We start from the raw sequence: 21,145 nt of genomic DNA on the forward strand, positions 1-21,145 counted from the left end.
GTGAAGGAGGACTCCAACGTTCCCCGCCTGCCTTGCCGGCCTCTGAGCTGGCAGTTGGAAACATTGTAACAAATTAGAAGCTAAACAAAACCCCAGAAACCAGCTTTCAGCCGGCCGGGATCTCAGAGCTGGAGATGATACAGTGTTTCGATTATAGAACCGAAACAAACCAGATACCTGCTTTCAGCAGCAGAGGCCTTGGCCCAGAATAAAAAAAGAAAAAAGAAAAAAAGGAGCAGTTGGGAGCTTCAGTCACCCACCAGCCTGAAAACAGCCCTCAGCCCCTCACCCAGATTGGCCAGGCACCCCAGTGGGGACCCCCACCCTGAAGGGTGTGTAACCAGCTGCAAACAGCCATCATCCCCTCATCCAGGCTGGCCAGGCACCCCAGTGGGGACCCCCACCCTGATCCAGGACACCCTTCATGGCAAACCAGCCGGGCCCCACCCGTGCACCAGGCCTCTATCCTATATAGTAAAAGGGTAATATGCCTCCCAGCCACAAGGCCTCCTGGCACTGGATCAGCGTGACAGGGGGGAGCTCCCCAACCCCCTGATGGGCCCTGCTCTGTGCATGACAAGGGGCAGCGCCCCAACCCCCTGATTGGCCCTGCTCTGTGCGTGACAGGGTATGGAGCCCCAACCCCGGAAGGCGCCCCAACCCCCTGAGTGACAGGGGTTGGCGCCGCAACCTCCCCATTGACCCTGCCTTGAGTGTGACAGGGGGCGGTGCCCCAACCCCCCAATCGGCCCCACCCTGAGCGTGACTGAGGGTGGCATCACAACCTCCCAATCCGCCCTGCTCTGTGCATGACAGGGGGCGGCGCCCCAACTCCCCAATTGGCCCTGCTCTGAGCCCCACCAGGGCTGCACCTAGGGATTGGGCCTGCCCTCTGTCACCCGGGAGCAGGCCTAAGCCAGCAGGTCGTTATCTCTGAGGGGTCCCAGACTGCGAGAGGGCACAGGCCAGGCTGAGGGACCCCTCCCTCCCCCCCGAGTGCACAAATTTTTGTGCACCGGGCCTCTAGTCTTTATATAAAAGCCTAAGCAACCGTCTGACTGTCTGACCAGTAGCTATGACACACAATGACCACGAGGGGTAGATGCTCCAACTGGTAGCTATGACGCCCACTGACCACCATGGGGAAGACGCTCAATGCAGGAGCTGCCGAGCGACAACAAGTTTGCAGAGTGCCCTATTGCACTCCGAGACCGCTCAGGGGATGTTGGACTGCCGGTTTCGGCCTGATCCCCACAGGTTAGGCCGAGGGACCCCACCTGCCGGAGGGACCCCATCACTCTGCAGACACCCTTCGAGTCCCGGCTCTGTCCCAAGTGCGGCTGGCAGGGGAGGGACTGCGGGAGGTTGGTTCCAGGGCATGTCTGGCCCTTCTCGCCCAGTCTTGCCCCACTGGCCACTTTCTAATTAATTTCCTTTCAATGTGCATGAATCTGTGCTCTGGGCCTCTAGTACTATAATAATGGCCTATAAATAAACTTCAGGTGTTTTATGTTTGTTCATATTGTGCTAATTGCACTTTTCTTGACAACTGTGTATCAGTTTAAATATGACTTATGGCATAAAGAAAGAGAAATTCTAAGCTTTTTAGTTTATGAAATTGCTTACTTAAGTATGATTCAGCTAAATTCTGTTTCTGCTTTCCTATTGCAGATTTCTCAACAGTGATGTCACAAGATTGACTACATTGATCACAGTAAGAACAAAATTAAGCTTTTAAGGATGTTTTGTTTTCTTTAAAAGTGAGAAGTGAGTTAGCACATATTTATAATTTTAAAGTATTATTTTTTCAATAGCCAATTCAATGTTTATATTTTCAATGAATCACAACTCATACTTCTAGTTATTAAAGAATTTTAAAATGTCGCTTTAAATGATTTTAAAACATCTAAAATGATAATTACTTTTAATTTATAAGTGAAATTATATTAACATATTTTAGTCTGAATCATAATCTGAACATCATCATTTTAGTTTTTGCTTTTCCTAAGTAATGACAAAACATTTATGGTGATTCCACATTAGGAAAAAATTATAAAAATAAGGTTACTTGATGCTGTAATCACTTATTAAGGCAAGACTGAAAAGAGCCTTGAAAGGATTTTTTGGATTCTTACTTAAGTTTTATTGATATTTAAATGAGTTATAAAGAGTCTTCCAAATATGGAGAGTTGTTGAAAAAGGATAGTTCTCTTAAGTAACTGATACTTTTTCTTTTTAATTTTAAAGTGTTAATTTCTACTGTGTATAATGAAATGTGTTAAAGAAAAACTTTATCTAAGGCCTTGATCCTCCTTATTATAAAATTCAATCTAGTAAATTCTCAATTGCAGTAATGAGATTTTATGCATTTTTGAAAAATTATCTATCTATATAAAAGCCTAAGCGACCTTTACGGCGGAACAACCGGAATGACCGGTCACTATGATGCACACTGACCACCGGGGGCAGATGCTCAATGCAGCCACAGGGGGAGTGCTGCTCAGCCAGAAGCTGGGCTCATGGAGGGCGAGCACAGCTGCGGTGGCATTGGGAGCCTCTCTGCCACTACTGCAGCAATACTGAGTGCAGCAGCCGGCGGAGCGGGCTGGGAGGAGTGTGAGCAGCATGGCGCCTGTCCCCAGTTTGGGCTCCTCCCTGGCCACCTGCTGGGCTCATGGCGCACTGCTACATCCCCCTAGGGGTCCTGGATTGCGAGAGGGCACAGGCTGGGTTGACGCTCAATGCAGGAGGAGGGGGAGGGTGGTACAGCGAGGCCTGGAGGCGCATGTAGTGGCCCAGGAATCCCAGGACCACAAGCCCAGAGCTTACTTTCCAATAAAAAAAAAAAAAAATTGAAAAAAAAGTGGCCAGAGGCTGCCACCCTGGGAAGAGCGGCTCCAGGAGGGAAAAGCCTCCCCAGGCCCTGACCGCCCGGCTGGCACGCTGCGAAGGACTATGCACCGACCATGGTGGCGCCTCCCACCCCACTGCCCTTTGGTCCCATGGCTCGGCTTGGGGCGACTCACCGGTGATGTGCAGGAAGCACAGACCCTCTGACTCCAAAGCCGGTCACGCCGACAGCTGCTCCCTGTCCCGCTCCATTGCGGATGCAACTGCTGGGCCGCGCCGTGTCAGCTCTGGCTTCTGGCTTCTTGCCCACCCCTTCGTATACTACATGAACTCTGGGACGTGGCTTCAGCCTCCCCGGCCAATAGCACTGCAGCACAGCCAGAGAGTGGCAGGACACAGCCACCAGGGCTGACTGGGCATTGATTTGGCCGTGTGACTGATGTCCATGTCCAGTTACACTAAGTATTAACATTTGTAGGGAAGCAGGGCAGCCTGGTCCTGCTGCCCGCGTCACCTTCTAGGCTAAGAAAGGCCTGCTGATCTCCGTGTTTCTCCTCCTGTCTGGAATCAAAACCTCTTGCCCTACCTTTCTTTTTCTAAAAAACTTGCATTTAAAAAATATATATTTGATTGATTTTGGAGAGGGAAATAGAAATAGAAATATCAATGATGATAATCTTTGATTGGCTGCCTCTTGCATATTCCAAACTGGGGATTGAAACCTCCCACAGCTTCCCCTCCCCAGCCTGCAGGGGGAGGCGGAGAGGCGGGGAACCTAATTGGCCCTGATCGCAGGCCAGGTCTAGGGAACTAGGGACCCTATCTGTGCACAAATTTTGTGCACCAGGCCTCTTGTTTTAAATAACAGACATACATTTTGAGTAAATTATTTACTCAATAAGTCTGCTTCTTTAATCCTATTTTAGTTGTTTACTAAGTATAGAAGCAGTAATTATACAAAATGTAATATATATATGTATGTGTGTGTATATATATATATATATATACATATACATACATATATATATATATGTATATATAATTTTTGTATTTAGAAAACCTGTTCATTGTTAAGTTTAACATTTTTTAGAGGCCAAAGAGAAAATTTATTGTATTGGTAAAGGCTTTTCATCATCGAGTCTATAGATGTTTATGGCATGTTCATTTTCCTAAGGGAGCATTTTAGCTATTTCTGATTTGTAGCTCTTTGTTTGTTTTTTCTTAATTAGTACTTATTGCTCTGATAGTTTACAACAAAATATTAATATATCTACATAGCAGCATTGTGTTTAGTATCTAGTGCTTTTATAATCAAGGAAGTTTAAAATTAGCTTTAGATGAATAAGGTGTATGTTTTGTTTTTTAGTTTAAAAATGCTGACTCTTAAAGTCCATTTTTAGGGTAATATTTACAGAGTATTTAATTGCAATTGTTCTAAATTTAAGAATTTCAGAAAGAAATGTGCTATTCAATATTATCAGATATTAAATAAGTTAAAGACTAAGAAGTATTCATTTGACAGGTTCCTACGTGCCTGAAAATAGAAACTCTTACTTTGTAATAATGTCAGGGTCATGAGGATTTCTCCTTCCTCCTGAGTGAAAAAAAGAGGGTAGATTTCCACACTGACTTCAGTTGAGAGTGCTATTGAGAGAACAGTTCAAGTGTTGACCATGGGGCTGGAGTAAAGTGAGTACTTAGAGAAAATGAAAGATTAAGGGACTAATCAGAGCTAGAGAAGCTGATGAAATAAGATGATAAAGTAAGAGCTAAAAGAGTAGAAAGTTGTTGATAGAGAGGAGGATATTATAGATTGTTTTCAGTGCTGGAAGTTGTAGTATTTATATTTTATATAATGTACATCTGATTTTTTTTCTCAGAAATTTTCAGACCTCAAGAGAATTTTTATACCCCCACCCCGCCATGTTACAATCCATAGAAATGCCAAAATCTTCTGCTATTGCTTCTTCTTGGCCAACATTAGTTCCATTGAAGTCTATATACGCTCCTCAGTTTAATCTTATTAAAGCATTAAAACTGGTGAACATTTAAAAATTTTTCTCCTTGAAGATGTTTAGTGACTTTTCATTTTCTACAAGATCAAATACAGATTATTTAACTCAGTATTAAAAATCCCTAATCAGTTTAGCTCTCACATGTTTCCCTGCCAAATACCTACATTCAAGAGAAAGAATCCTAAACTGTACCCAGTGTGGACTACATACTCCACCTCAACTATACATTTTGGCTCCATACTTGCATTCATGTCATTCCCTTTTTCTAGAATATTCTTTTTTCTTTTTAGGCTTTTATTTCTTCTAATGCCTTGTCCACATGTAGTCATCCCTCTGAGGCCTTCCCCAATTGTCCTAATTGAAAGTGATTCTCTCTTCCTAGTAGTTTGCTAATACTTAATTTTTATTATTCCTATGTTATTGATAACATGTTTGCTCTTGTATTTTACATATTTTAATACATTTTCCAGTTGTACTTAGCAAATGAATATTAAGCAGATGTTTTCCAGTAATCATAAATATCCCAGAAAGAGATAAATTAATTAGTATCTTTAGTTTTCTTATATTAAAATTGAAATAAGAGTATTACTACATGAAGATCCAAAATTAAACCATTGGGAAACAGGGTGTAAAGGAAAAGCATAGGTTTTAAAACAAGATAGAGTTCAAATATTGTACACTAGGTATGTGACCTTCAGTCAGCCTCTTTATGCCTCGGTATCTTGACCTGTAAAATGATGTATTACATACATATACAAGGATTGGCTGCACAAGCTCCAGCAAGGAGATTGATTAGATCTGTTGATTTAATGTGCTTTTATTTGGGGGAAGGGAGTCCCAGACTTCACTAGAATGTGAACATCTTAAAAGGTGAGAATGAACTTTAGAACAGTTTAGGCTGTGCTACATTTTTCATGTATAATAGGTGAGAAAACCAAGGTCCAGGGAGTTTGAAAGAGAATAATATGCGTAATGGTAAAGAACATGAACTGGAATCAGAAAAACCTTTTAAGTTTGTGCTCTGATATTTATATAGCTGTTGTGATCTTGAGTAAATTACATAGTCTAAGATCCAATCTTCTCTCTAAAGAAGAGATAATATTTATATTGAGAAGTGTTGTGAATATTAGATGAAGTAATGCTGAGAAAGCGCAGCACAGAGAATGATACATACTAAATTCTTTGACCCTTCATCATGATCATCATCATCATAGTGTGAGATCTTGGCCTAAAACTGGTTTTACTTTATCCCATTATAATTTTTACTATCCTGTTTTGCTGTCACTTCTTACTTGATTAAAAATCTCAGAACACATCTGTCAATCCATCTTCAATCTATGATGACATTTTAATTATTTTAAAAGACATTTTATACTTTGATTTAGAACAAAAAAGTTTAAGTGAAAATAAACTCTACCCCTTCTTATCTACTCAGTAGCAAAAATATTAGATGCATAATATGTTATGTTCTTAAGAAGCTGTACTTGACAAAGAGTGGCCTGGCAAAGGAATCTTAAATTATCTTAAAAAACACAGGTACTGGGTGAATATTGCTTTAAAGCCATGGGTAATTCAATCATGAAATAAATTGCAGAGAAAAAAAATCTCTAAACAGCCTTTATGGAAAGTATAATAAAAACGTCATAGATTTATTTCTTCTCAAATCTCCTTAAATCCTGCCTTCTCTGAGAGTAGTCATGTAATTTCACTTACATGAAATTTGTTTATATGTAATTTTATTAACACAATGGCTATATTTTATTTTTAAATATTTTATTTAGTATTTTACTATATACTTAATAATTGGTTACAAAGTAAGTTTTAAAATAATTAAAGTATCTTTTTCCATTTTTATTAAAATTCCTTTTGTCCTCTTGGTAATTTTATTATGAATATTACTTAAATTTTATAGAGATTTATCTCTACCAATAGAAATATTTAACTTAAAACTTGAAATTTAGAAGGAATTACTGTTTACTTTTATAATGTGTACACTAGTGGAAATATTAGTGTTATATAATAAATTTAAAATGTCAGCCACCTGCAACTGATAAGACATAACCAAGTGTGGCAATGGCCGATCCTTGTCCCTTAATGCCAATTTTCTTCCTCCATTAATTTTTTCTCCAGCATATCACTACCTGGAATTAAAATATCACTTCCCAGCTTCCCTTGCAGCTAGATGTGGTCATGTGTGCTAGAGATACATAAGCAGAAGTACTGTGTGCAACTTGCAGAAAGTATCCTTAATTGAAGGGGGTATACTCCCTTTTTTCTCCCCCTTTCTCCTTTCTGGCTGAAATGTAAGAATGGGCAAGGCAATATAAGATAGAAAGTCCCTAATAACTTCAGGTTATCACTCTGCCCACACTGGCCTGTCTACATCTTGACTCCGTTTTTGTTGTTGTTGTTTTTTTGTGTTTTTTTTTTTAATATTCTTTATTGATTTTAGTGACAGAGGGAGGGAGAGAGAGATTTGTTGTTCCACCTATTTATGCATTCATTGGTTGCTTCTTGTATGTACCCTGACCAGAAATTGAACTTGCAACTTGGCATATCGGGACACTGCTCTAACCAACTGAGTTACCTGACCAAGACTGGTTGTTTTTGTTTGTTTGTTTGTTTTGTTTTTGTTTTTGTTTTTGGGGTGTGTGTGTGTTGTGTGTTTAATTGTAATCAGCAAGGAGTCTAGCACCTGGACTAAGGAAATATTTTCTGAATTAAAGTGACTTAAACTTTAATCTGTTAGACATCATTCTCTTCCGCTCACACGTTCTACAACACCAATGCACATTCTGTGAGATGTACATTACAGAAATTTTAGTCACATAGCAGATAAAATACAAGTATACTCTGCAGAAACTGTTTTAGAGATGAGAAGAAGGGTATTATAGATTGAGTTTTGGGATTGTGATATTTGACTCATTCTTTTTTTCTGTAAATACATCAAGAAAAACTAGCCCTAACCGGTTTGGCTCAGTGGATAGAGCGTCGGCCTGCGGACTCAAGGGTCCCAGGTTCGATTCTGGTCAAGGGCATGTGCCTTGGTTGCGGGCACATCCCCAGTGGGGAGTGTGCAAGAGGCAGCTGATCGATGTTACTCTCTCATCGATGTTTCTAACTCTCTATCCTTCTCCCTTCCTCTCTGTAAAAATTCAATAAAATACATTAAAAAAAAAAAAACTGAAGGAGAAAAGATTTTGATAAAAATGGAAAATATCTTATTGTATAGCGTCAAAAGGATACCTGAGTTAGCATATCATAGGTCTTAAAAACTCTAACTGATATAAATATTCCTGATTCTGTCTTTATTTGAATGATTAAAAAACTTAACATCAATAGGTACATTTCCATCATAATGTAAGACAGCACATATAAACTTTTCCACATGCAAAGTATGCTAGTCATTTTGTGAATAGCCCATCTGATGCTTGCAATTTTCTTCTTTGATTTTCTTTCATCTCAGAAAGAAACTCTTCAACTTTTGTTCTTAAAATTCATGATTTTTTTTAACGCCCTTACTACTGAATATTCCTACATGTTTTTTAAAAATTTGGTTGTTTATAGTTTCATTGTTAATCTTACGGAAAGGAAATTTAAACGTACACACTTGGCACTAAACTCAAATGTCACAGCTGTCCTCAAATGCTACCTCCCCCATAAAACCTGAATCCCCTTTGCAGTCGAAATTAATCTCCCTATCATTTCTGCCTTTCTGGTAGCTGTTATTTTTATTATAGCATTGTTTCTCAACACTGGAGTTTTTGGATCTGAGTATGTAGATACATTTTCTGTGGGGAGAGAGAGTTTGCTATAAAAACTTAAAATTTGGGGGGTTAATATGAAAGAAATTAATATAAGCATATTCTTGTATCATCTGGGATGCTTACCTTATAACCAATTATTATCATGAACTTTCAGGGCTTATGTTTAATTATGTTAGTTTAATGAGTAAAGAACAAAACTAGATTTCATCTGTACAAATGCTTCATTTGTACCAAGTGAAAACCAGATGACATCAGAGTAAGCTTAATTAAAATTTTGTATTTGTGAGTAGAAAAAAATGGTGGGAATTTCAAATTGTTCAGAGAACATTGCACTGTAAGATAGTCTTGCCCAACTAAAATGTAATTGGAAAATAATGGGAAGTAGCAGTCAGTACCATATTTATGTTGAACATGGTGATTTCATTTTAGCAAAATCTTAGTTTTGTAGCTTTTATTTTATAAATTTGTTTTTTAGTACTATGAGTGAATCAGATCTGAAGCCAGGAGAAGAGTTTATTCTTATCCATAGTTTTACTTTTCTATGTATTTCAGTGACATTATAATTTAATTTAAGTTAACATATGTGTTCACAAGACATTTTTTCTTTATAAAGTTCTATACGTAACTTAAGTTTCAGAAATACTCTTTTTTTAGGACTTCAAATATTTTTTAATTTGCTATTTTTTTCTTTTTTATTGAATTTATTGGGGTGGCATTGGTTAATAAAATTATATAGGTTTCAGGTGTACAATTCTATAATACATGATCTGTATATTGTGTGTTCACCACCCCAAGTGAAGTCTCCTTCCATCACCATTTATTCCCCTTATACCTTCTTCTACCTTTCCCCTTCCCCTCAGAAATATTCTTATAGAGTCCTTATCTGCCTTATGAGATGAGCTGTGTATTTTGCTGTTTCACTTATTAATTTGTAAAGTCCTTACAATCTAGTAAAGCCATAGATAATGTTTCATTTATTCTTGCAGTCCCCTTAAAGTCTGTTAAAATGCCTTGTACCCAATAGTGGCACAGCAGTATTTATGCAATAAACTGGTCTATGCTGGTGTTCCTTAGTGTGTTGAGACTCTGTCAGATTGAACCAAAATGGATAAACATATAGAAAACATATAGGGGCTGTACATTTTAACAATTGGGAATTCATACAAGTTAACAAAATCCTCTTTTTAAAATTAAATATCCCCTAGGATTTTAATGACTCAAAGTGTTGAATGAATTATTTTAATTTGATAATCAAAAGATACATATGGTGACAAGGGAGAATGAAAGATTTCGTGGCAGGCTAGAACTTAATGTAGAGATGTAACCAGAGTACTTCAGGGAAGAAGACAGTACTCCATTGCAAAAAAATGTAGTTTTATATAATTATGGCAGCTTGAGAGCACTGGTTTCCCAGGAGGAGACACAAGAGAAGTAGGGAAGGGAGAATGGATATGGAAAGGTACTAAAGACATTATCTCCTTCCTTTGGGAAATTGCCTGAAGCCACAGTGCCTAGGTAGTGCTCTCTTTAGCTTAGATCAGGGGTCGAGACCATTTTTTTCTGCCAAGGGCCATTTGAATATTTATAACATCATTCTTGAGAGATACGAAATTATCAACTTAAAAATTAGCCTGCTATATTTGGTCAAACATTTAACTCACTCCTAATGCCTTGGCAGGGTCAGACCAAATGAGAGCTGGACATTCCCCACCCCTGGCTTAGATGGAAGTAAAGCTGGCATAAATTTAAATCATCTAGAATACTATAACAAATATATTTTCTAATTTTCCAATTCTGTTGTGGTATATTTTTGTATGATGTTGTGTTGCTAACTTCTTCATTCTCTTACCGTTTTGTACTTAAATTTAATAACCTGTAACTATCAAAGCCATTCAAAGTTAGTCATGTCCTATCTGCATAACTTCATTTCCCTCTGCTTTGCAACACATAGCTTGTTTTAGTCATACCATTCCTATAGCCAACATATATAGTGATGCTTTTGTCTGCATATCTTTTTCCATACATCATTTCCTTTTCTTGAAGTAGTTCTGTATTTTACCAATTCTTTCTTCAGGTGATCTTGTAGTCTTTTATGACAACTGACTTCTCTTTCCTCTCAACATTTGATCTTCATTTCCTGCCACAGATCTCTTTTTAAAATGTTAGGACTTTGCCCTGACTGGTTTGGCTCAGTGGATTGGGCATCGGCCTGCGGACTGAAGGGACCCGGGTTCGATTCTGGTCAAGGGCATGTACCTTGGTTGCGGGCACATCCCCGGTGGCGGGTGTGCAGGAGGTGGCTGATCGATGTTTCTCTCTCATAGATGTTTCTAACTTTCTATCTCTCTCTCTTCCTCTCTGTAAAAAGAAACCAATGAAATATATATATTTTTAAAAATGTTAGGACTTCTATTGCCAGCTCTGTATGTGACATTGGTACCTGACTAAATTCAACGTGTCTAAACTTAAACTCATTATTTTCCAATGTCGTATAAATATTACTCTCTTTACATGTTAGTGGTTAGTGATATCAACATCTACTCAGTTACCTAAGCTAAAAATACCTTCAACTACTTCTTCAAAAACTCTCATCTATTTTGACTTCAAATCCTATTGATTCCCTATATGCAGTGTAATAATGAGAGCTAATGTTTATGAAGAGTTTGCTGTGCACCAGACACTAATCTAAGCGTTTAATCTGTGTTAACTCATTTAATCTTCCTAACAACTTTATCATTCCTGTTTTACACAAAAAGACATGTATTTGCTAACAAAAGTGCACAAAAACACTATGAAACCGTCTATCCATATTAAAAACACACAAATAGAAAAAATATTTGGATGTGAATGAGCCTAATTTATAAAAATATAGTAAGGACAGAGGGACATATTAAATGATGCCGGGAGGGTAAAATCAGGAAAATCCCAATTGGGAAACTCTAAAAGACAAAGTACCTATTTTCTTCAACTAAAAATATTAATGACAAAATAGACTAGCGTGCGGATGTGGTGGGAGTAGTTACAGATTTAATAGACTTGAGAGACATATGAGTATTTTTAAAAATATATTTTGATTGATTTCAGAAAGGAAGGGAGAGAGAGAGATAGAAACATCAATGATGAGAGAGAATCATTGGCTGCCTCCTGCATGCCCCCTACTGGGGATTGAGCCTGTAATCTGGGATTGAACCAGTAACTTTCTGGTTCATAGTTCTATACTGAACGACCAAGCCACACCTGGCTGGGCAGTTTCTTACATTTTTTTAATGGTCACCCTAGTGGGTGTGAAGTGGTGAACCACTTCTAGCATGGCCCGGGGTGAACCTGAGGAGGGGTGGTGAAGGATTAAAGAAGACAGACAAGAGAATACAGTTGGGACCAGGTGGATCACTGCCTGGATGAAGAAATAGTGACCCAGCCTGTAAGCTGAAGCTTTATTTTATAGTCAGATCACACAAAGCAAAGCAAGGGGAGTGGTCAGCATGTTTACAATGTTCTTGCGAGGTTCAAATCTATTTCATTACTCAAGCCTTGTTTTGGCAGCACTTGCTGCATCTCCCACAGCCCATTAGCTACCTAGGAACAAGGGAGGACTATAAGGTCAGGCTTACACCATAGCCTTTTGGCTATAATTGTGCTGGGATGACTTTGCCCTCCAAGCTGGGACTTGTATGTGGCTTTGCCACAAGTCAGTCCGAGGCTTGAACCTGTCCGAAAGCTGTAGCCGCTCTCCACAAAGTGGTATCTCACTGTGGTTTTGATTTGCATTTCCTTGATGACTAAATGCTGTTGAGCATCTTTTTGTGTACTTATTATGTTTGTATATCTTCTTTAGATAAATGTCTATTCAGACATTTGCCCATTTTTCAATTGGGTTTTAAAAAATATATTTTTGTTGATTTCAGAGAGGAAGGGAGAGGGAGAGAGAGAGATAAATATCAATGATGAGCAAGAGTCATTGATCGGCTGCCTCCTGCATGCCCTACACTGAGGATCAGCCCTCAACCCGGGCATGTGCCCAGACTGGGAATCGAACCGTGACCTCCTGGTTCATAGATCAATGCTCAACCACTGAGCCACAGTAGCCAGGCAGCTACTTCAAAATATTACCTGCTTCTACAACTTCAAGTCTGCTCAGAAATTAAGACGCTGTGTTATATATAAAACTGAGAAGAAATCCCAAATCATATTAAATCTAGTACCCATTTAAAATTTTTTTAAATTTTATTTATTGATTTTTTTTTGAGAGAGAGAGAGAGACTGATTTGTTGTCCCAATTATTTATGCACTCAGTGGTTGCTTCTTGTATGTACCCTAACCGGAGATTGAACCTGAAACCTTGATATATTGGGATGACGCTCCAACCAACTGAGCTACCTGGCCAGAGCAAGTCTGGTGCTCATTTTAGAAAACCAAACCTTAGAATGGCTGAAGAGTCAGCCATTGCACAGCCAGTATATGGCAGAGAGGCCAGCATTAGTGTCTAATTCCTAATCCAGTGTTCTGTTTCTGAACATTAGGTGAATTTATTTCTTTTTAATATATTCTATTTTTTCCATATTATTTTAGAAAGAGAATCACATTTCAGGCCTATTTCTGTTAGAAAATGGTCTGTCGCCATTTTCTACATAAATATATGAACCTTAGTATCATTTTGGACTACTCTTCTTTTTTTTTTTTTTTTAATTGGAACAAAGCTTTATTTTTTTTTATTCTTTTAAAAAAATATTATAATAAGTATTACAAAGGGTATTACATATGTGTCCTTCCCCCACCCCCCGCCCTTGACAATCCCCTGTCCTCCCTTACCCCCCAGTGTCTTATGTCCATTAGTTATGCTTATATGTATGCATACAGGTCCTTCGGTTGATCTCTTACTCCCTTCCCTTCTGCCCCCCAACCCGCTCTGGCCTTCCCACTGCAGTTTGACAATCAGTTTGAGGCAGCTCTGCCTCTGTATCTATTATTGTTCAAAAGTTTGTAATGGTCTTTATTATCCATGAATGAGTGAGATCATGTGGTATTTTTCCTTCATTGACTGGCTTATTTCACTTAGCATAATGCTCTCCAGTTCCATCCATGCTGTTGCAAATGGTAAGAGTTCCTTCTTTTTTACAGCAGCATAGTATTCCATCGTGTAGATGTACCACAGTTTTCTAATCCATTCATCTACTGATGGGCACTTAGGCTGTTTCCAGATCTTAGCTATGGTGAATTGTGCTGCTATGAACATAGGGGTGCACATATCCTTTCTGATTGGTGTTTCTGGTTTCTTGGGATATATTCCTAGAAGTGGGATCACAGGGTCAAATGGGAGTTCCATTTCCAGCTTTTTGAGGAAACTCCATACTGTTGGACTACTCTTCTTCCTCTGGCTCTAGATAATCAAAATTTAAGTGCCTGTGATATAGCATTAGTGTCTTCTACAGCCTTTGATTCTTCTCTTTTACACAACCACCCTATTTAGGTCATTTTTAGATCATTATACTAACTTACTTAGTTTCTCTGTCTTAAGTTTCTTGCTCATTTTGGATAATATTAACATGTTAACATATCTGAAATCATGATTTCTTTTTCCACACCTTCGTTTGCACTATTTCCTCTTTTTCTACTTCTTAGTATACAGGGTGTCCCCCCAAAATGTATAAATACATTGAATAATTATTAATTCCAATGGGTTAAATCTGAAAAAAACACACACATCAGTTGAGCTATCAGCTGTTAAAATGTGTATACATTTTTTTGAGGGACACCCTGTATATTCAAATGCTGTACATCCTTCAAGAACCAACTCAAGTCTCACTTGCTCCCCAGTACTGGCCACATCTACCTAAATGAAGTGCCTCTTAAAGTCTAGAGTCAGTTAATGTCTGTAACCATCTCACATCTAGACTTGTGATATCTGTTATCATAGAGTGCTAGAGCAGGAAGACGTTAGCTATTACTTTACAGTTGAGTAAGTGGTTTTACTAGAGTTAAATGAGTAACATAAGTGCTTGGCTGGTTCAGAGCAGAGATGTAATTAGACTTAAGTCTCCTAACCTGTAACCCAGAATTCCTTCTTGTATAACATACTTCTGCTCACTAAACAGTGCCTTGTCTTTTTAGATCTTTTTTCATGAGTGCATTTATTTCTTCTACATGGGGCCAAGAATCTCGTTTTAAACTTTTTTGTACTTCTCTTTATGTTTTGCATGTAATAGGCCTTAATTCATTATTTTGTAGAGGATTACTTTTAAATAAAAGTAGTATTTTAAATAAGCTATTTCTATTTTTATAAATATTAATGACCAAGGATTATGCTATTTTTACTTAAAAGGGATTGAAGAAGAGTTTTTGAATGTTCTTGGTAGTTTGCAATCTATTTCTAAGGCTTTACTAAACAAAATGATAGAAAATAACAAAATAGAACTGAAAATTTGCCTGGGTTTCTTATTGCTAGGTAAATGGGTTTCATTTGTTTACAATGTTAAGAACACTGATTCAAGTACGAAACTACACCTTTTATCAACATTTCTTTATTGCTTTAATGTCTTCAATTTTTAAGGAAATAAAATGTTCTTTATGCAATGATTTTATAGCAGATGTACTAAATGAAAGTATGATGTAGTTTTGTTGTCTTAGTTACTAAGCCATTATTGAAAACCACCTAGTCAGTCTTTTCAGGTTTTAAAGTTTTACAAACATATCAGACTTAAGGCATGTAAGTAAAGCAACAAGAATTATAGCCAATATATACATTTAAAAATTTCTTTACAACTCAGCATGAATAAAAATGGTACATTAGAGGGCAGCTTAATACTTCTCAGGTGAATAAAGCACGGGCTTCATGCCTATAGTCGGGGATATATGTATCATCTGCTGCAGATGTATTACAGAGGTGATGTCAAGGTGAAAGCAGGCTTACAGAATGGTTGGAAATCATTGATATTCTGACTTGGAGGCTGTAAATGGCTCAGTGGCAGATGGAGTCTTTGTCAAGGAAGAAAAATGGCAGCTTTGGAGCATCATAGATGTTTTGCTAGCAGCTCAGCACACAGGCTGTGACCTTCTAGTATTCAGGACTCTTTCTTATGTGCTAATAAATTGAGCTTTTATGCACCTAACGTAGATAAACAGTACTTATCATATTTCAGTACAAATTGAGGTGTTTCATTAAAGAGAAACATAAATATGTTTTATTATCTAGTTTTTAAACAAGTAAGCTTTTAAGGGAACATGCATTTCTTGATATCAAAAATATCTCTCAGTTTGCGAGAGTAAAAACAATAGAGTTTAATTAAAAATATTTTCTCAGAATCACATATCATTAAAGCTAGACAGTGTGTTAAATATTCTAGACAAACCCATTCATTTTACAGATTAAGAGATTGAGTCTCAGAGACTGTGATTTAACCAAGGTCACTTAAATAGTTCATGGAAAACATTAGGTGTTAATGAACTATTGAGGTGACTCCTAGATTATTACTTGTTATACATATAAAATATTTTTAGCTATGAAGGTAAAAGAAACTACTCTCTTTTAACAAAACTTAGAATACCACAGAATACACCTGTTTATTCATGACAGCTGCATAATGGTAGTACATGATTTTAGAGACTTCTATTTACTATTCAACTGCACATATTTTTATTGAAAAAAATCAAGTTTTTCATTTTAGTCTGATAATACTGCACTGCTGTATACAAAGAATCTTGTTGAACGGAGCGTTTATATCTGGGTTGCAAAGATATATATATACATGTGCTGTGTTCTGATTCCTAATAAGAATATATTTTGTTTAAATCAGGACTACTTCAAGTATATCTCTTGTGTTGACTTATTTTGAGTATTTTAAAAAGCTTTCTTTTAGAAATACTGCATTTTATATTAAAATATTTAAAGGTTTTGTAGGTTTTTATATTGATGTTTTGAAAATTGTTGCCTATATCAGTGAGAACTTTTTCCACTTTTTAGTCTCAAGGAGTGTGTTCACTTGGACAATTGACTTACATTGATGAAATAAGTCATGGCTAATATTAAACGTGGAAGCAGTATACACCTAAAACCTACTAAAGCGTTTGGCAATCGCTCAAGTTATAGAAAGGAGGCACTATATATCATGGAAGAAAACAACCCTTTGCGATAGTCAAGGTTGCTGTATTTAGTGCCTCAGGTTATAGCCTTTTGCAAGCCAGTGTCTAAAGAAATGCAATTAAAGAGGTATTTAACAACAGTTATACAAAATGTCTGTGCATTTTCTTAAGAAGAACTTATAAAACAATTTTCACAGTTGTTTTGGATTAGGAGAAAAATAGGAAAGGTTAGAAGAAGAAAGCTTCCAAAATCCTGAAGTAAGTTTTTTTTTTTTAAAGATAAAACTGATCAGACTTTTTAGATAGAATATAGACATGAAAAATATTAACCACAATATCATAAAGGAGAATACTATATCAATGGATATGTTGATACGTAGCTATTTCACCTACTATATACTTCAATATGAAGAAAATACACTCAGATAAAAGGTTAAATGATGATTACTAAACTATTCAACAACTAATAATTGGGTGCCTAGTACATGCAAGTGCTGTGGATAGTCTGTTCACAAAACAGACTCTGGACTCATGGGGCTTACAGTCTGTGAGGCAAAGAGATAATAGTTAATAAACTAATATTCAGTATGTTGGATGGTAACCAACACTGTGAAAAAAGATAAAACAAATTAGGGATCACAAGTTCCAGGGTTGTTGAATTAGTATTTGTTATATTGTGGTCAGTGAAGTCCTCTTTAATAACATGACAGTTTAACAGAGATCTTAAGAAAGTGAGGGAGGGAGTCATGCATATATCTGGGTGAGGACTATTCCAAAGAACACAGTAAATGCCAACACGGAAGGAGATTGTGTCTGGTCTATTCCAAGAACAATAAGGAAACCTGCATGCCTGCAGTGGTGTCGTGATGAAGAAGGGGAATAAATGAAGCCACAAAGATTTCACATACACCTTCATTTAAGATTAAAGTCTTCTTATTTTTAAGAATAGATTGAAAAAAAATTATGCTCTAAACTTAACCAAAGCCTATACTGTTGCTAAACAAGCAGTCTCCGGAGTATTTTCAGTTGAACATTAATTGAATAATGTGAGTAATGTATGAAAAAAAATGTTCCAGGGTCAAATAATTTTGGCAAACTTAAAACAATTAAATAAAAATAAATATTTGTGTTTACTGTCTACATCCTATAGTTTGTACCTATCTTAAGTGTTTCATACTTTAAGTGGATACCCACTAAATGATGGAATTAACTCTACTAAGTAGTTGAAGACCGTATGATAAACAGACCTATCAATTCCCCCTTTTCCAGTTCAAAATCTGTTTGGATTATATATTTAAATATAAAACTTTAAACTATAAAACTTTTAGAAGAAAATATAAGGGAAAATCTATTGGACCTATGTGGTGAAGAGTTCTTATACATGACACAAATAGCACAGTTTCATAAAAGAAAAAAATTAGTAAATTGGACTTTATGAAAATTAAAACCTATTGTTTTGCAAAGGCCCTACTAAGACAATGAAAAGACAAGCTACATACTAGGAGAAAATATTTGAAAACCACATATCTGACAAAGACTCATATCTGGGATATATAAAACCTCTCAAACTCAACAGTAAAAAATGCCAACAGTCCAATTAGAAAATGGGCAAAAGACATGAAGAGAAATTTCACCAAAGATGATATATGGATGTCAAATGAGCATAAGAAAAGATGTTCCACATCAATAGCCATCAGGAAAATGCCAAAATGGACTATCTGAACAGCTAAAATAAAAATAGGGACAGTATCAAATGCTGGCAAGGATGTGGAGATATTGAACTCTTACACTGCTAGTGGGAATGCAAAATGGTATAGCCTCTTTGGAAAAGAGTTTGGCAGTTTCTTTTTTTTATTTATTTATTTTTTTTTAATTTTTATTTTTTTAAAAATATATTTTATTGATTTTTTACAGAGAGGAAGGGAGAGGGATAGAGAGTCAGAAACATCGATGAGAGAGAAACATCGACCAGCTGCCTCCTGCACACCCCCCACTGGGGATGTGCCTGCAACCAAGGTACATGCCCTTGACCGGAATCGAACCTGGGACCTTTCAGTCCACAGGCCGACGCTCTATCCATTGAGCCAAACCGGTTACGGCATTTTTTTTTTTAATTAAATCTTTATTGTTCAGATTACATTTGTTCCTCTTCCCCCCCCCCCCCATAACTCCCCTCCTTCCAGTTCCTGCCCCACCCTCCGCCCTCACTCCCCACCCACTGTCCTCATCCATAGGTGCACGATTTTTGTCCAGTCTCTTCCCGCATCTCCCATTCCCCTTTCCCCCCCAAGAATAGTCAGTCCATTCCCTTTCTATGTCCCTGATTCATTATAATCACCAGTTCATTCTGTACATCAGATTATTTATTCACTTGATTCTTAGATTCACTTGTTGATAGATGCATGTTTGTTGTTCACAATTTGTATCTTTACCTTTTTCTTCTTCCTCTTCTTAAAGGATACCGTTCAGCATTTCGTATAATACTGGTTTAGTGGTGATGAACTCCTTTAGCTTTTCCTTATCTGTGAAGCTCTTTATCTGACCTTCAATTCTGAATGATAGCTTTGCTGGATAAAGTAATCTTGGTTGTAGGTTCTTGGTATTCAGCACTTTGAATATTTCTTGCCATTCCCTTCTGGCCTGCAAAGTTTCTGTTGAGAAATCAGCTGACAGTCGTATGGGTATTCCCTTGTAGGTAATTGAGTCTCTTTCTCTTGCTGCTTTTAAGATTCTCTCTTTGTCTTTTGCTCTTGGCATTTTAATGATGATGTGTCTTGGTGTGGTCCTCTTTGGATTCCTTTTGTTTGGGGTTCTCTGCACTTCTTGGACCTGTAAGTCCATTTCTTTCACCAAGTGGGGGAAGTTTTCTGCCATTATTTCTTCAAATAGGTTTTCAATATCTTGCTGTCTCTCATCTTCTGGCACTCCTGTTATTCTGATATTAGTCCGCTTGAAGCTGTCCCAGAGGCTCCTTACACTATCTTCACACTTTCGGATTCTTTTTTCATTTTGCTTTTCCAGTTGGGTGTTTTTTGCTTTCAAATCTTTGGTTTGATTCTTGTGCTCCTCTGGTCTGCTATTGGGTATAATATTCTTTATTTCAGTCCGTGTATGCTTACTTTCTAATTTCTTTATCGTAGCATCGAGGGTCTCATTAGTTTTCGTGAGGCTCTGCTCAAGTTTATTGCAAGCCCTCAAAATTGCAATTTTTAACTCCATATCCTCCATTTCTGTCATGTTTTTTTGTCTCCGCATCTTTTATGCTTTCTTGGTGCACCCCCTTGTGGTCTTTGTGCACAGTCTTGTTCTAGTTAAGCCTTAATTGTTGTAGTTAACACTACGGTGTCGGGTGAATTTCCCGCCAAAATATAAGATGGTGCGGGCAATTATTTAGGTTTCCCGCGCAAAATCAGAGTTAGTTTAAAATGCCTATATCTTTTGAAGTATGGGTTCGATTGAAATGAAATTTTCGGTTTCTTGTGTAAACAATGAAAATTTATTCAATCACAGACATTTTTTTATCTATTCAGTACATAAATAATTCGATATATATAAACTAAATACGAAGAACCCAAAAAATACTTATTACCTAAAAATATACACATATTTTTAAAGTTTAAAATAAAATTTTCATAATAAATCAAAACAAATAGAAATTAATAGTTTTTTAGCGTATGATATTTTTCAAAACACGCCCCTTTATGTAGAGGTATATTGCAAAATTTGCACATGTAGCGTGTCTCACTGCGCAATTTATGAACGGAACATACGCGACACCTTCTCAAAATGTTTTTCTTTTTTCCACTTCCGACAATTGCCTGTAACGTATGCTTTCTCATGTCCATCGATAGCCTGCATGGTGGATCAGATGTAGGTGGTTTAGCCCGCATTCCAGAAGTAGACGGTACTGGTTGAAGGTCTGGAACAATGTCCATGTCCTCTGGAATATCATCCGTCAACCAGTGGATAGCTGTTTGTTTCAAAAACATTTTAAAACCCATTTTTCTGATTCAGAGAAAATGGCGGAGGCTTAGACGGACGTGTTGGTGCTTTGTCCCGGACCAGATGGGGGCGAGCAGCTGAAACGGGTAACAATCAGCCAGATTAAGCTGGGGAGGTTCAGCTGAGAGACAGTCTGCAGCCAGGAAAGACAGAAAACTCCTAAAAAATGCGGATGGTTGGAGATTGAGGCTGAAACCTCCCTCTGGGCGCCAGCGCAGCGGCGGGACCACGCCATCTCAGGCAGCGTTCACCGGCATCCAGAGATCGGCTACTAGCCCAGCGGCTACTGACCCGGAGGCAGCGATTCGCAAACAGCGCGACTGCAAGAGCCAAGGGGAGACCTGCACCCCTCCACGGAAAGGTTGGACTTGCCTCGAAGGTACGGTTCGCAGTTCAGGTTGGAGCTAGGAACGCGCGCGCGCACGCGCGGGCGCA

At 37.7% G+C, this 21,145-nt stretch overlaps 1 protein-coding gene across 1 annotated transcript in view; it reads left to right on the top strand.

Moving 5' to 3' along the window:
* The window catches only part of BAZ2B (bromodomain adjacent to zinc finger domain 2B), a 258,012-nt gene that overhangs the window by 67,750 nt on the left and 169,117 nt on the right, over positions 1-21,145 (top strand). Inside the window, 1 exon segment of the mRNA XM_023745704.1 lies at positions 1,672-1,714. The gene's annotated coding sequence lies outside the window, so the exon portion shown is untranslated.

The sequence above is a fragment of the Myotis lucifugus genome, unplaced genomic scaffold (genome assembly GCF_000147115.1).
Source record: "Myotis lucifugus unplaced genomic scaffold, Myoluc2.0 scaffold_5, whole genome shotgun sequence".
Lineage (NCBI taxonomy): Eukaryota > Metazoa > Chordata > Mammalia > Chiroptera > Vespertilionidae > Myotis > Myotis lucifugus.